Here is a 14,745-nt window from a genome sequence, read left to right on the forward strand (position 1 = left end):
CCACAAAAGCAGTCAAAGGAAACACAAAAGAGCACAGAATAAAACACCTACCATATAAAGAATGGAAGAGGAGGAATAAGAAGGGGGAGAAATAAAGAATCATCAGACCGCGTTTATAATAGCTCAACAAGCGAGTTAAGTTAGACAGTAAGATAGTAAAGAAGCTAACCCTGAACCTTTGGTAACCACAGACTTAAAGCCTGCAATGGCAATAAGTTCATACCTTTCAATAATCACCCTAAATGTAAATGGACTGAATGCACCAATCAAAAGACACAGAGTAATAGAATGGATAAAAAAGCAAGATCCATCCATATGCTGCTTACAAGAGACTCACCTCAAACCCAAAGACATGTACAGACTAAAAGGCAACAGATGGAAAAAGATATTTCATACAAACAACAGCAAGAAAAAAGCAGGTGTGGCAGTACTAGTATCAGACAAAATAGACTTCAAAACAAAGAAAGTCACAAGAGATAAAGAAGGACATGATATAATGATAAAGGGCTCAGTCCAACAAGAGGATATAACCATTATAAATACATATGCACCCAATACAGGAGCACCAGCATATGTGAAACAAATACTAACAGAACTAAAGGAGGAAATAGACTGCAATGCATTCATTGTAGGAGACTTCAACACACCACTCACTTCAAAGGACAGATCCACCAGACAGAAAATAAGTAAGGACACAGAGGCACTGAACAACACACTAGAACAGATGGACCTAATAGACATCTATAGAACTCTACATCCAAAAGCAGCAGGATACACATTCTTCTCAAGTGCACATGGAAGATTCTCCAAAATAGACCACATACTAGGCCACAAAAAGAGCCTCAGTAAATTCAAAAAGATTGAAATTCTACCAACCAACTTCTCAGACCACAAAGGTATAAAACTAGAAATAAATTGTACAAAAAAATATGATTTCATTTGCCACGGGAGAGACTTATTTAATTCAACATGCCAACTCTCTTTTCACAGCACGGTGGGAATGGCTTCCACAGACGGAAAAGGAGGGAGGGCCAGGACAGACCTGGTTTGACGCAGCCGCTCAGAACTGATGGAACCCATCCGCTCGCAAGCCCTGGCTGAACGATGCGAGGACCCAGTGAGGATACCCACAGACAAATAAGGGGGCTCTCTCCACCCAATGTGTCATGCTCTCAATTTCTCTTGTAAAGAACTCCAGAGCAGGGCTCTGACCTGAAACTCAGAGGATGAAGTTTACCATGCGTACAGTTCATTAGTTATACATAAAACATCAATTAACAGGATCCTTTGTGATTGCTTTGTAAAAAACTTCTCGTTTGAGGGTCACATATTATTAGTGGATGTTTTCAAGTACCAGCAATAACTAGCAAAAACTTCTTTTGGTGGCCAAGCAGCATTGTTTAAAGGAAGGGAATGTAAGTTTTATGGTATGTGTCCTTTACAAGGAATGAAAAGGACAGAGGGACCCAGCAGAGACTTGTGCTCAGACCCTCCAGGCCCATCTCTCTGGCATCTAAACACTGGGTGCTTTAAGGGATCCAGATCCTAGAGCACCAAGGGCCTCAGGAGGCCAGTGCTTGTCCCTGTGAGGTCCCTGTGCCAGCACACCCCGCTCATCAGAGGCAAGAGAATGGCCCTGAAACCCGGGCAGGGTGGGGCCCGCACGTGCAGAGCACACCACCTGCAGGAAGGCCAATCCACAGCAGGGTACAAAGAGTGGCTGTCTCACTGGGCAAGGGTGTACTTGTCCTCTGTACCCAGAAGCCCTGCCACAAGAAGAGATGCCTTCTCCAGGCTTGGGGAGGCACCTGGTGGGTGCCATCCAGCCTGACCGCAGTCACCGCGCTGCCACCAGCAGGCTCTCCACCCTAAATCAGTTCAGGGATAGAAATGCACCAACTCCCAGGGCCATTTTCAGAAACATGTGACAGTGAAGTGCCACCTTCTCTGAGCCATCCCTCCCTGCCCAGTGAGCACTGAGCCAGCACTTCACAAGCTGGCATTAGACCCAGTGACTCCGGTCTCGGTGGCGTCAAGCATGCCCCTTCCCACTCAGATGCCGTTTCGGGAAGCAGGATGTACTCACTGGCTGACATCGGCTGTGACGACTTAAGAATCACATGTGTCTAATACAAAAGTCATTCAGACTGTTAAACTGCTGTGTACACTTGTATTGGCCAGTATTTCCCAAACCACATAGCTCTTTCCCAAAGCACCAGCTGGCAGCACTCCACACGTGTCATAACCAACAAACACGTGTGGAACAGCTCCACTCTAGCCCTGGCATATGCCCCACAGTGAAAGTAGCTTTCATTCTTAATTATGAGCATCAGCCATGACAATACTGTAAACGCTGATCCTCCACAGACTAAGTCACATTTTAGAATTAACTGTATTTAACCACAATTGACCCCTGACAGTTGTTTATCCATGTGTATAAATATGAAGCGTGGCTGTGACTGTGCCACCCCCTCCACCCCCTCGAAGTCTATTTCTCGTCCGCAGATTCTCATACGGCTCATAAGGCTGCTCTGTGGATTATTTCAGCCTGAACGTAAGTCACTCAGCACGAGACTCACTCAGCCTACAGTAAGGAACTAGATTAATGCTTATTTCTGTCACTTTTCTTATCCCCAGTTAATCAAACCAGATGCTATTATTGAGGCTAAATAACAAATACATTAGAGTCAAGATTGACCTCCAGTTAATGTCCACTTTCCATTTAATTAGTTAAAACATTAACTGGTATTTGACCTATATATTTTTTGTTCATTAGGAACTTATATATGCATCTGATATTGCTCAAAATGTTTAGATTTGAACCAACCACCCTGCATCTGAAATGTACCTATCAGCAAAAGATAAAATGCTTACATTTCATAAATAAGCAAATTTCAGTAAGCATACACCCTGAGGTATTTAATAATTCTCTGACAATGTAAAATTGAACCATCTTTTGACATATTACATGCCTATCAAGAAGAGCCCCCAGTTAAATGAATAAATCACTAGGTTTAGAACACATAAATGTTATTTATCCCTAATTCACCAGTGATTAGCAATGATTTCTTTTTTAAGGTAGAAAAAGAAAAGCATCAGGATTTAAAGTAGGAATGAATAAAGGCCATCGCAAATCGGAAGAGCTCATCACATCCACGCCAGCTGCGTTCTCTGCCCACAGCCATCTGTGCACCTGTGCTGCACATACATCGTCACACTGGCCGTGACTATGTGTTTTCTGGGTGTGCTGAGAGCTTCTGGAATTAAAGAACTGTGGATTCATCTTCATATCCTGGGCAGCTGACACCATGCTTGGCACATGGTAAGAACTCAGTGAACGTTGTAAAGGAATAAATGGCCAAAAGAAGGGTGTGTTGCCCTGTCACCAGCCAGGAGTTTACTTTAGTCTGACCATAGGATAAGACCTCCTTTGTGTGGCAAGTTAAATAACCAGAATAACAAAATAAAGAGTGTGTGAACACACACGAGAAATTTACGGTGGTGTAGTAAGGTGAACTTGGCTGATATTAAATCCAAAGTATTTTTTTTAACTTTTGAAGAAAGCCCTCAAAAAGCATCTTTTTAAAAGTTGCAAACAACTTGTTTCTCCAAAACTTGAACCTGAAGTTCACCTGAGACAACCTTTCCTTTTGTTCCAAAAAACCCAGAATATTCTAGCAATTGTTCACCAAAAGCAAAATTCCCAAAGAAACGGCAAACTGAAATTACTTATTTAAAATTCCAGAATGACAAGTAATCTAAGATTTGAGGCATTTTACTCTCAAATCCAAAATTTGGACATGTTTTGCACAAAGGTCAAATTTTTACTTAAAACTTAAAATGCTTTATTTTTATTTCTTACTTAAACACACTCTACACTTCTCTCATCTTAAATGTCCTTCTTCTTATCCTTCCAAATAATACCTAAATGAGCTTGTGTGTCATTTCCAATTTTAAGGAGTGATACTGTGTTTATTTTTAACTGTCCATATTATCAAAATCAGAGGGATTCTGCTACATAGTGATAATACACCACAGTCCCTACTCTAGACAAAGATAAGCAGCAGGACTATGAACACACATTTACCAATGGTAGCAACTCCTAATTTATGGAGTTAAGTGGTAACAAACAAAGGTTCTAATAAGGAAGTAAAGGAAAACAAGACAGCGGACATAATGCTAGTTTTACTTTAAATCTCCTTTCTTTCCACGAGTCACCTTGTCACTATTAAATCTCAGTTTTCTCATCCTGGGACAAAACTGATTTCAAAGGGCTGTTGGGATGATTAAGTGAACACACACATCACAGAGATGAATGTTTCCTGCATTACAGCAAAGGTCTAAGCTTCATGTACCATGTAGGAAAGAACCACTTCTCCCACCTAGATTCTCCCCATGCTGGAACCGAATTCCTGGGCACAGACACACATATCCACATGGCACATATTTGTACAGTATATAGACATACTTGGTGTATACAGTGCCCACAAATACATATACATAGCACATACACATACGATGTATACGGATCTGTATAGTATACACACATATGTCCATACAGTGTATATTTAGCATTCATATATACATGTGCAATGTTTATACAGTGTATTCACATTTATAGGATATGTACATAATGTTCATACACATTTACACACAGTGTTTGTGTATATAAGGTATGTACATATGAATTCATGTAGTATGTATGTATATAAGTCCATGTGGTGTGTATATATGTAACATATACACTTGTACTATTTGTACATATAGCATATATAATACAGTATACATATTATAACATACATAGTGTATGTACAGGGAATGTGCATACATATACATATCACACACAAAATATATGCATGTATATATACACACAATGTACATACATATAGTAAATGTGTGATGTACAGGTATAGTGCATATGCACACAATGTACACATACACATATATACACACACACAGAATGCATACATATACTTACAACATGCATATGGTATACACCCATATGGCACCTATACACAGAAATACATGTGGTGCATGTACACATATACATAGTGTATAGGTACATATAATATATACACATGCATGTACACACACATGTGCCATATATGGTGTATATGCATACAATGTAATGTAGACAACTACATGTGTACTATACATATGAGAAATATGCATGCATACAATGTATACATATATAGTTTACATGTGGTATATGTGCACATACAAAGGAGACAGTGTACACACATTTACAATGTACATACAGTATATATGCAGACAATGTACACATATTTGGTATACATACACACACATATATAATGTACATATGGTATACATGCATCCACAATGTGCAAATATACATGTGTACATATGCACATTTATAATGTACATACAGCATATATGCATATAATATACACACATATAGTGTACATACACATGTACAGTGTACTTACTGTATATATTCATGCATATAAGGTACACATATAGTGTGCATACACACATGTATAATGTACATCTGGTGTATATGCACATGTGTGCACATACACACCTGTACATGCACAGAGACCCTGAAAGGGCCTTGCAGAACACTGCCCCATACCACTCTGCCAAAGTACTGCCAGTTATACATAAGTGATTTGTTTTTGCAAACTAGAACTCATCATTATAAAAAAATAATTTTAATGAATACAGCTAGTGACAAATACCATGAAAAATATAAGGCCACCTTCTCTTAGAGGTCTGGCCTGACAATAAAGATTGGTTGTTTCCCAGTGTGTGTATATAACAGGCCAATTAACAATAAAGTTTTCTTTTAAAAAATTAGAAACATATCCTCAGTATTTTGGCCTGTGGAACAAAGAGCCTCTTAAAGTTCCTACTGAACTTTCTGGTTCAGAGTCTCATCTGAAATTATTCTTAATCTTCTGCTGAAATAGGCAATGTCCCAGGAAGACCCTTTGAATCGGCCACCAGCAGCCACATCTACAGATCACAGTCCAGTCACCAACCAATCCATATAACCTTTCTGATAAGATCTGTGCTATTCTATTTACAGTTTCTTTTTTCTTGAATTAAGCTGGAAAAAATAGCCTATGTGTTTACATTCTTAAAAAATTTTTTTAAGTTCTAAATGAAAGACTGCTGCCTGTCAACAGTATGCACATCAATACAAATTTCACTACAAATCAATGCACAAACAACTGAATGCACAAAGTCTTCTCCAAACAAAAACAAGTTTGTGGGAATGCAGAATTCAAGGAAATTTACCTACAGAAAACCAAACTATTACATCAAACCAACTGCACATCAAAGTTGCCAGTAAAAAATGTGTTTTTTTTAAGATTTTTTTCTCCGCAATGCTTAGATGCCTAGGGAGAAAATCAAGAATGAAAATGCCAGGATCCAGAAGATTTATACAAAATGATTTCAATGTCTTCCTGATGAACTTCCACAAAACTGTATCCTTTAAGCAGCAGATGGCTTTGTGAAATGGAATTAATAACCAAGAGGCAGTAGGGGACGAACAGTGAGGTTGTGTGCAGGATGCAAGCAAGCTGGCGGGGACATCATGCTTCTTACACTCTGGGTCGGTGTTCCCCTCCAGGCCCCTCGACACTGCAGGAGAGGAGACCCCCTGCACAAAAGCCCCCAGTTGCCCACCTACACCATCTAATCCTCACCCATATAGCTCCCAAGTGCAGCCTGGGCCTGAAACCTAACGTCTCAGCACATCCTGGGTTACAGGAGAAGCTCCTGGGAAGCAGCCCAGACTCAATTATCTGAGGAGATACACACAAGCCCAACATACCATGACCCACATGAGACATTATCTGTTACCTGCCTGCTTGGAAGGAAATCTGAGGCCACATTCTCTACCTTGGTAATTCTTTTTGGACCTGATCCAGTTCAAATAAATATAGAAAGTCCCCTTTTAAAAACCCACAGTGCTTCACCACAAAAAAAGTAGGAAACCTGGTGGCTATGGGGTGGGGAGAAAACTAATGTTATATAATTTGTATAGGAAGAACAATAATTTGGATTGGGGACTCCCACCCATGTGACATACACCTGGTCCCCAGGATCACTAACTAGGCCACTGTTTCTACCTGTTCTTGGTTTTAATAAGATGGAGCCAGACATCATGATGAGCTATGAAAAAGCCTTTTCAGGTTCTCAGAATTTCCAGTGATCAAGAAGAAATAATTGTATGTGTAAGTTTCTACAATTTAGTTGCAAAGCAATGAATGGAAGTTTCCACTTTCAGATGAGAAAACTTCTGATGTAAAATCACAACTATCATCTTTAGAAGGTGTGATTTTTCCTTGTAAACAAAACAATGTCAGATAAGGCCATTTTGCTACATATAATAAAAGGCACTTACGACGTTTTGTCAGTCGCCACAGTATTTTCACAGACACCACCATTTGGGCAGTTTGTAGATTTATAAAATCTGGTAGATTTACAAAACTGTGTGACCACTTTACTCCCCCACAAAATGTAGCATACACAGAAAGGGACAATCACATTGTCTCAAAAGGGCCACTGAGCAGTGTAAGTGAGACAACACGAGTACCACTGCACTATGGGTGTGTCTGCAGACACCTACATACTGTGTCTGAGAAGCCAGATAAATGCAAAAGGAACATTTTCTCTGGAAAGCTACCTCACTTTCCTAGAGGATGCTTTACATACCTGGCTTCCCCCAGTGATGCAAGTAACACCACAGGGCTTGCTAGGAACCCGGGGAATGAGAGGCGGAGAAGGGGTGTGCACTGTGTGCCAGAGCCCTGAAAATCTGCATACCTTCCAGGCCAGTAATTATACTCTCATTTTCATCATGAAGAAGTCATCTACAGTATAGGAAAAAAAGCATACTTTATTACATGCTGTTAATGGCAGTGTTGAGAACTACATTGCTTTGTAACAGCTGAGCTGGGACGACTGGGTGGGTGCCCAGAAACCACGTCTAAGACTTTCAGGACAAAGGACTATGTACTCTTCAAAAATAAGTATCAGAGGAAGGCAGGAACCTCAGAGGAAATTACTTAATATTTATATTAAGTAAAATGGATGACTTAATAACTTTTTTAACAGGTCATCAAGTCTCTGAAATGCAATCAAGTGCGTTAAAGTCAGTTACCAAGGGTTACCCCTTTATCTCAACATCTGAACGAGCACAGTCACTGCCGAGGCATACTGCTCAGAGTACACAGGGCATGGAAGGCTCACCAGTAGCACTTAAAGGGCATCTATTTGGGAATAAGAAAGGAAAAGTTTACATGGAGTGAATCATTGTTTAGGACCTCCATAAAAGATAAAAGGCAATTAATTATTCCACAGAAGGACTCTTTACCAAAGCTTTACAGTGAGATCCCTTAAAAATAGCCAATTTCCCTAAGTGATTTTTAAGTCTCCGATATCAACACAAACACAATGTCCTAAGAAGTCAGGAAAGCTCAGCTGTGCATGCACGGGGCAGACACACAGGTAGATACCCAGCACATTCGCTGCTTGGCACTTGCTCTTGGACACATTTATTCCTGTCTCCAAGCCTCATCTTCCATGTGAGTAAAATGCAGGTAACACTGCCTAATTCAACAGTTCCTCTCAAGATGGCTATAATGTATGCAAAAGATTAGCTCATAGTAAGTTTCATTAAATGGAAGTAATTTCTATTAGTATCAGGATTATAACTAAGAGAAAATCATCTGATAAACAAATATTAAATGCACAATATGAAGGTTAGAAGAGCAGATTCTATCCAATTACCATCCAGATTTTAAAAACCACTGAAAAATGCAGAGTGAACAGAAACCCTGAGGGGCCCACAGGATAACCACAGCCAGATGCTCCTTCCCAAGAACCACGGACAGCTTATCGATTTCACCCATGGAGACACAGATGCAAGCTGTGTATGAGAGGACTGGGGCCAGGTTTGCCCTGCCTTACCTGTGACCTCGCTGCGACCACCAGCTCTGGATCTGTGTCCGCCCTGAAGAGCTGGGCTCTGCAGGGATGGCCCAGGTCCCAGCCTGACTCCATGGCCTTTTCTACACACTGGAGTCCATGGAGCCAGACCCTGGTTTTCAATCCCCTTTTAACCACACATGTAGCAACAACAGAAAAGTCAAATATTTAGATAGGAAAAGCTTTAGAAACATGTCTGAACCTTGCCTTATTCCTCAGGCATTTTACTCTGAAAACAATAGGAAAGTTATGGTAACCTTTAAAACAACAGTAACCACCATTCAACGTGTGCTTTTGCAATGTTTTAGCTGATTGGGAACCCCTCCACCCAGCATGTGTTTTAGGAAACTGGTTGACAGATCCCACATCATCTCAAAGCCTGCACCCTGACCCTGGCTCATGCAGATCACCTTTTCCAGAGGGACGAGCCTTGGACTCTGCTCAAGGGTGAGGGGTGACCCTTCCAGCCCAAAGAAAACTAAGCTCATGTGTTAAAACTTTCCCACTGACCTCGGTAACACAAACACTACGCTGCCATGCTACTGTGCACTTTATCAAGGCTATGTGATGCGCCCACCTGTCTCCCCGAACTGTCAGCTAGCTCGGAGTCTCTCCAAATTTTTTCCGGAGGAGGGTGGCTCTTCAGAGACACCAACTGTGTGACAAGAACGTTTGGAGAATAGTTAAATGGCAAACAAGGTGGACAAAGACACATTTTCTTAAAGAAAAACTCAATTTCTGTTTTCCTTTAGAAAAGAAATGTTAGGACCATAATAGAAAGAACATTTAGGAATACAGCAGGTCTTGGGAAAAACCACTGCACTTGGGTCAGGCTCCAGCACTTCTCCAATCTGCTTTCCTCCCTGTGCTCTGGGGGAAGCCCCACCAGGCTGGCCGGATGTGGTGCCCCCGGTGACCCAGTGACAAGCAGGGCTTGCCGGCCAGCCCACCCACGGCACTTGGCACTGTACCAACAGGAAGCCAGTGAAGGTCCTGTCCTGTGCTCTGTTTCTCGAGCCGTCCCAAAGCAGGACAAAGGGACAGAAAGCTGCCAGGGAGGCAAGCTGCCGGCTGAGGCTCAGCATGCCTGCACAGGCCACTAGGCGTGTGCGGCACTGAGCAATGAGCCACTGCCTCAGGAGGACCATGTGTGACCACTCCAGGGACCCTGTCCCACACCCACCACCTGCACCAAGCTAGCACTCATAGGGTCCCTGAGAATGCAGACAAGGCTCACTTCAGCTCTGCAGGCCTGAAACACAGCTCTGGAGCCCTGATTCCAGCTTTTCAGAATCAAGACCACACCAAACTGCTGGAAAGGCATGCTGGCAGCCATGGGGCAGGTATTAACTGAGCCAAGCAACCCTGCAGGTGCCAAGATACACAGTCACAGAGCCGCTGTGGGCAGCAGGGTTCCCCCACATGCATGCACACCACACGTGTGCACACACCGTGTACACACACACACACACACACACACACACAGAGCCAGCCCAGAAGACTCAGCTATCAGCTGATTCTCCCGTTGGTGACATCGACGTTAAGAGATTTAACTGGTCTCTCCTGACACCCAGGGCGGCCCCTGTGGTCAAACATCAGGAACTGTGTGACTAGGCTGGAAGCCACATCTCATAGCTGAAACCCCAGAGGTTCCCAGGAGGAGCAGGTGGGGAGTTGACTTGAGCCCAGCCATCCCCATGGAGCCCTTATATCCAACAGGCTTTAAACAGTGCAACTACCAGCAACCTTGATCATTGTTCCTTTGGGCTCTCTACTAGGTAATCTGAATAATCAAAAATCAGAAAGATTTTGTCAAATCTACCTTCAGGATTAATTCTATGTTAAGTTATAAAGTGATTAATGAAAACCTGAACTACGAAATTAAGTCAATTTCTTGTTGAAATGAATCACAAAATACCTACTTATCACAAAAGAAGTTTTAATGTGAAGGATGTAGAAGTGAAAAAATATTATCTTCGAAAGGCTATCACCCAGAAGAGCTATCATCTTAAAGAGGGTCCCATGTGCTTATGATGAATTATAGTCTCAGACACGAGACTATAACTGAAGAGCAGGAGCTGATGCGCCTTGCAGCACACGCTGAGGTCCCCCAGCTGAAAACCCACAAGTCCCGTAGGCTCCCAACAAAGATGGGACTTCTGGACACCCACAGACTGGATGAAATTTAACCTGCAAGTTTTTACCTGGTAATTTAAACAATTAAGTCATTTCTCAGAGACACACCTGTTTCAATGACTTACATGTCAGGCTGAAAACACACACACACACTGAGGAAAACAAAATTAAGTTTTGTCCCTGTGTTCTCTCTTTTTCCCCATGAATAAAAGCAACTTGCTGGACTCATCCTTTATCTCTTGAAGAAGGAAAAAATACAAGTATTTACTGTTAACACACACAAGACAGGCTCTAAGAAGGGCTTGAGTTTTTTTCTGGAAATTAATACCCATAAGGGCTATTTCAAATAACAGAGTTTATAAGAACTTAGAAAAATGTCATGTTTTCACATCTTTATTTTTGGTTTCTGTAGACTCAGACATCAGAGCCCTGAAGACAGTGTCTTCAAAGCAAACTAACTTACTCTGATCCAACCCGTGTTAATGCTGCGTCGCCCAGGGTGGCAGGCGACGGTGGCCGAGGGGCCAGCACTTAGTGTCTCACCACACGGGCAGCTCCACACACGAGGTCTCAGTCCCCACCTGGTAAATCACCGTTGTCATAGTCCTCATTCACAGCGGACATGGTGCCTGTGTCCCCATCAGAGAAGGTGGGTCTCTGAGCCCCAACTCCCACACTCTCCACATCAGTTCTAATCAACAGACCTTAGAGAGTAAAGGATGCTCTGTTCTGCTTCTTGCTGTTTTATTTCAGAGGCAAATGGTTAAAAGTCTTACTATCATTAAAATTATATCTGCTATGACTTTGAAAGCTGGCTGATTTGGGATGTGGCATGTGACACTGTTTTCTCCCACCTTCTAAGAGATTCTAGCCAAGTCCAAGTAGAAGTCATAGAACATGAACTAGGATTCCTCTGCTGTGACTTTAAATAAGGGACCTTTCAACTGAAAAGGCTTCCTGCCCCCTGCCGGGCCCCACGTCTGAGGGGAATAAGGCTGTATCCCGTTTGGGGTGCTTCCTTCCTCTGGCATAAACCAGGGTCTCCATGCGGGCAACCTCCTGAGAGGCCCTGAGCCCCTCGAGTGTCTTGGAGACACTGCAGCTTGGACCAGAAGCGTGTTTCCTGGACGAACTACCTGAATCTTAAGGCCAAGGATCTAAATGTGATGCAGGTGAGGCTGGAGCCCAGGCTGACTTGGGCCCACACCAGGGGTTGGTGACCCCGGCGCCCTGGCCCCCATATCCTGTGGTCAGCCCATCTGGGGAAGGGAGGTGCCCACATGGCAGTGATGGTACCATTTCAGTGCCTACAAACCCGCCTTCCTGCACGGAGACCCCCATCCCTCAGAGCAGCAGCCCAGATGCCGTAAGATGACTGACTGGGAGAAGCAATCCACCACACTTGCTCTCTAGAATGAGAACATTCTATATTAACTTCCAGTACTTCTAAATTAACACGATTTCTTTATGTTTCTATATTAACATGATTTCTTAAGTACCATAGAAGCAGAGTGTACATATGCGTTTGTGTTGTGTGTGCACATGTGTGAGCATGCATATACATTTGTTGGGACCAGGTTTCTCTTCAAGATAAGGTTCAGAAGTACAACTTCTTCAAGTGTCTCTCGGCAGAGCAGGTTATTTGCTTTTTACAATGTCAAAGTTCACAGGAACGTGGGGCCCACAGCTTCCCCAGGGTCCCACTGAGCGCCATATAGGTGCTCTTTCCAAACACTGTTCACAGACTCCCAAAGCCCTTCAGCGCAACCAAGCCAGACCCAGGCAGGCCCTGCCTCACACCCCACATGCCACTCCAAGTACACCTACACAGAAGTCCTGCATGTGCGCTCACCCTCCAAGCCAGCCCTGCTTGCTGAGGACTCCCCTTATCTCATTTCCTAATGAGATAAGCACCTAAAACACGCTTGACAAGCAGTGGTTCTGCATCAGTCTGTGACTGTTTTAAACAGATGAAACACTCAGAGTCTCCGAATTAATAAGACTGCTTATTCCACATCCTGTGACCAGGCACACAGTACTCACTTAGCACGTGTAGCAACTGGTGTGTGGCTTACTTTGGACACAAATCTACTCTTTTAGGAAAATCTCATTGCTTCCAAATCTCTGTCTGACCCTCATCATGCCTGGTTCCCAAGCCACCCCACTGTTGCCGGCTTTGTACCCAATGCCCACGGCTGCTCACCTATAATTAGAGACACTAGTGATCAGGTGAAAACCCACAGCACATAAAGGAGAAGCAGCTCTTCCGAAAGCCTGTCAGACGTAGATGGAGAAGTCGTTCGCCTGCTTCCTCCAGGCTTGCCTGGACCTTGAATTCACCTCCCATCTATCCAACCTCAGGATATAGGGAGACCAATCCAAGAGAAATGGGTAGAAAAGCCAGTTTCCAAATTCTTAAGAGCCCTCCATATCATGATTTTCAAAATGCGAAAAACATGACTCCCATTTAGAATTAAGGAGGAAGGCACATCAAGAACTTTTCCATCATTACTGAGGAGCTACCAGGCAGAGACACTGGGCCAAAGAGCATTTGAGGTGTTATTTATAGGTGTTTGGGAAAGAATGGCAGCATAAGTCTGCTCAGTTACATGTGAAACAGGTTCATGCCCAAATGGCCATTAATCCACAGACAGCTCTACAAACAACATGGCTGCACCCTGACCCCACAAAGACCTGCCAGTGAGCATGCAACTTCAGAAGCTCCACAGTGGGCCTTCAGTTCACAGGAATACTGACCCAAACTAGTACTTCCCTCTAGACAATCAAGCCTCGTGAGGTGTCAGGCCACCTCCAACTCCATGCTTTCCCCCCACCCCTCCACCCCCGTCCCAAGCTCCAGACAGTTCCTAGCATCCTGCAACCAGAACACGCTCCACAGGTGCCTAGGCGAGCTAGGCTAGTGGCCTTCTGGTTTGACTTTGAAGTGAGAAAAACATACTTTATTAAACAGAAACCACAGGGGCAGAACTGTTTCAAAAATTCTTTGACACTCCATCTGCCACCTCTTGGCTCACGGTGGGCCGGGAAGGATGGCTGGGATGTCAGACCGTGAAGGTGGCTTCCACCCATTTGGCTGGAGCACTTGCCCTGGGAGGCCCGAGGTTCTTGAGCTTGGGTCAGACTCTAGCACTTCCCAGATCTGCTTGGGGAAGCACCCAGTCCACCCCAAGGACACCCAAGCATCACCAGCCCTCCACTGAGGCCCCTGAGGCAGGCGTGGCCCAGCCCAGGGGCAGCCAGGGCTGGGTGGGGCCTCCAGATCACTCAGGCCCAGAGCACAAGCACCTCAGCCTTTCACCTTTCCAGTTGCAGCCCAGACCCCGTGGAGCAGAAACCTTCATCCCACTGACCCGCACAAACATTGGCCCACAGAACCTGTAAGCAGAGAAGGGTGGCTTCAGGCCTCAAGGTTTGGGGTAGGCTTGTTGCTGGGCTGACGGGGGAAACAGGAAGGTCACGGAGCCCAGGGTCACCTGCAGGTGCTCAGCAATGTTCGGTGTCAGTCCCGGGGTCCAGCCCCTCCACCCAGTCTGCCTGCTCGGACCCCAGACAGTGGGGGTCCCCACCTCCTGCTTCTACTCACCAGGGCAAGCCTCTGTCCTGTTTCAACCAAAAAGTGGGTCCACC

The 14,745-nt window shown here is 43.9% G+C and overlaps 1 protein-coding gene and 1 long non-coding RNA gene across 5 annotated transcripts in view; one reads left to right on the forward strand and one right to left on the reverse strand.

Annotated features, from left to right (window-relative positions):
* DIP2C (disco interacting protein 2 homolog C) overlaps nt 1-14,745 on the reverse strand; it is a 307,297-nt gene that overhangs the window by 224,661 nt on the left and 67,891 nt on the right. The window lies entirely within an intron of this gene.
* Nucleotides 1,488-11,896, forward strand: LOC130682896 (uncharacterized). The gene is made up of 2 exons (XR_008996325.1): nt 1,488-3,322; nt 11,510-11,896. It is a non-coding gene; the product is annotated as an uncharacterized LOC130682896 (long non-coding RNA).

The sequence above is a fragment of the Manis pentadactyla genome, chromosome 3 (assembly GCF_030020395.1).
Source record: "Manis pentadactyla isolate mManPen7 chromosome 3, mManPen7.hap1, whole genome shotgun sequence".
Taxonomy (NCBI): Eukaryota; Metazoa; Chordata; class Mammalia; order Pholidota; family Manidae; genus Manis; species Manis pentadactyla.